The following is a 2,993-nucleotide window of genomic DNA, read 5'->3' on the forward strand; positions in this document are numbered from 1 at the left end:
GAAGTGAGGAATGAAACCGATTCAAGATCAGCGGTTTCAACAGGGAAACAGGGAATGTCCTGGGTATTTTTAAGAAGGGAGGCAACTGAAGTCTGTAAGCAACAGGATTGATGACTTGTTCAATCTTGAAAGGACCGATATAGCGAGGTGCAAACTTCATACTGGGAACTCTTAACCTCAAATTCTTCGTGGATAACCATACCCGATCACCCACCTTGAGAGCAGGAACTGCTCGACGCTTCTTATCCGCAAACTTCTTGTACCTGAACGATGCCTTGAGCAGAGCTGATCGTACGCTCTTCCAGATATTGGCAAACTGATGCAAGGTGATATCCACTGCGGGAACAGAAGTTGCTGGAAGCGGTTGGAACTCAGGGACTTTAGGGTGGAATCCAAAGTTAGTGAAGAATGGTGTTGAAGCAGATGAAGAATGATACTGGTTGTTATGACAGAACTCGGCCCAGGGAAGTAATTGAACCCAGTCATCTTGAGAGGAGGACACATAGATGCGGAGGAAGGCCTCCAAGTCCTGATTCACCCTCTCGGTTTGACCATTGGTCTGAGGATGGTAAGCCGTGGAAAACTTTAGCTTGACTTGGAGGACTTGACATAAACTTCGCCAGAATTTGGCTGTGAATTGAACTCCTCGATCTGAGATAATTTCTTCAGGAAGACCGTGGAGTCGGAAGATCTCTTGTATGAATACTTGAGCCAACTTGGAAGCTGACGGAAGACCGGTGAGAGGAATGAAGTGTGCCATCTTGGTGAACCGGTCAACTACCACCCAGATGGTATTGAACTTGTTGCACATGGGTAAGTCTGTAATGAAATCCATCGACAAGTGGGTCCATGGTCGACGGGGAACGGATAGTGGAACCAGTTGCCCCGCAGGCGACTGGCGGGATACTTTATGTTGGGCACACTTTGGGCAAGATGCAATAAACTCCAAGACGTCTTTTTTCAGAGTTGGCCACCAATAGGACCTAGAGATAAACTCCAGGGTTTTTTGGATACCTGTATGTCCGGCAAAACGGGAAGCATGGGCCCAATGCATGAGCTTCTTCCTTAGCATCGGCTTCACAAAACTTTTCCCTGATGGGGGCGTAGAGTCCATCCCTACCGTGGAGAATGCCAACGGATTTATAATAGGATGCTTGTCTGAAGACTCTGACTCATTTTCTTGCTCCCATGAGCGGGAAAGGGCATCGGCCTTGCGATTCTGAGAGCCCGGACAGAACTGGAGTTTAAAGTCGAACCTGGAAAAGAAAAGTGCCCATCTGGCCTGACGAGGGTTGAGACATTGTGCGCCCTTCAGGTATAAAAGGTTCTTGTGGTCTGTAAGTATGGTGATTGAATGAGAAGCTCCCTCCAACAGATACCTCCACTCTTCTAGAGCGAGCTTGATGGCTAGCAACTCCTGGTCGCCAATGGCATAGTTGCGCTCAGCTGGGGAGAACTTCCGGGAGAAGAAACTGCAAGGGTGTAAATGGCCATCTTTAGCCCTCTGAGATAACACCGCTCCTACTCCAACGGAGGAGGCATCCACCTCTAAGATGAAAGGAGAGTCGATGTCAGGCTGTTTCAGAACAGGCGCAGAGATGAACCTTTGTTTTAAAAGATGAAATGCTTGCATGGCTTCTTCAGACCACTTGGACGGGTTAGCACCCTTCTTAGTGAAAGCAGTAATAGGCGCCACAATGGTGGAAAAGTCTCGTATAAACTTTCGGTAATAGTTGGCGAACCCTAAGAACCTCTGGACCCCTTTGAGGGTTAAGGGTACCGGCCAATTTTGGATTGCTTGTAGTTTCTCAGGATCCATCTCTAGTCCGGAACCGGACACAATGTACCCTAGAAACGGAATGGACTTGACTTCAAAGACGCATTTTTCTAATTTGCAATAGAGATGATTGACACGGAGACGGGACAGAACCTCTTTAACCCAAAAACGATGTTCCTCTAAATCGTTGGCAAAAATGAGGATATCGTCTAGATAGACCACGACATGACGGTATAGAATGTCTCTGAAGATCTCATTGACAAAATGCTGGAAGACAGCTGGAGCATTGCTCAATCCGAAGGGCATGACGAGGTACTCATAATGTCCGTCACGGGTGTTAAAGGCGGTCTTCCACTCGTCACCCTCACGGATCCGGATGAGATTGTATGCACCTCGCAAGTCCAGCTTTGTAAAGATGGTAGCTCCGCTAACTCTGTCAAAGAGCTCAGTAATCAGGGGTAAAGGATAACGGTTCTTGATGGTAATGTCGTTCAAACCTCTGTAGTCGATGCACGGCCGCAGACCACCATCTTTCTTTTTTACAAAAAAGAAGCCTGCGCCGGCTGGAGAAGAAGAAGGTCGAATGAACCCCTTTGCTAGGTTCTCTTTAATATATTCCTCCATAGAATGCGTCTCAGGCAGAGACAACGGATAAGTTCGGCCTCGAGGTGGAACCTTCCCTGGAACGAGATCAATCGGACAGTCCCATTCTCTATGAGGAGGAAGGATATCAGCAGAAGCTTTACTGAACACATCCGTGAAATCTTGATATGGAGGAGGTGGAACATCAGATGACCTGGGGGAGGAAGAACAGACAGGCAATACTTTAAACAAACATGTCTCAGCACAGGAGGAACCCCATGCCAGGATTTGCGTAGTCGTCCAATCAATTGTAGGATTGTGAAGACGGAGCCATGGAAGGCCCAGGACCACAGGATGTGTGGCTCTTGGAATCACTAAAAAAGAAATAAGTTCGGAATGTAGAACTCCCACTCTCAGACGAACTGGTAGAGTCCTTAAAGAAATAACTGCATCAAAAATTTTGCTGCCATCCACGGCAGTTAAAGAAATGGACGAAGGAAGTCTCTCGGTGGGTAGGGACCACCGTTTAACATAGGCTTCGGTAATAAAGTTCCCAGCTGCTCCGGAATCAAGGAGGGCAATGACGTTCCGATAACGTTGAGCAACTTGAAGCGAGACTGGGAGATTACAATCT

The sequence above is a fragment of the Pseudophryne corroboree genome, chromosome 2 (assembly GCF_028390025.1).
Source record: "Pseudophryne corroboree isolate aPseCor3 chromosome 2, aPseCor3.hap2, whole genome shotgun sequence".
NCBI classification, from domain to species: domain Eukaryota; kingdom Metazoa; phylum Chordata; class Amphibia; order Anura; family Myobatrachidae; genus Pseudophryne; species Pseudophryne corroboree.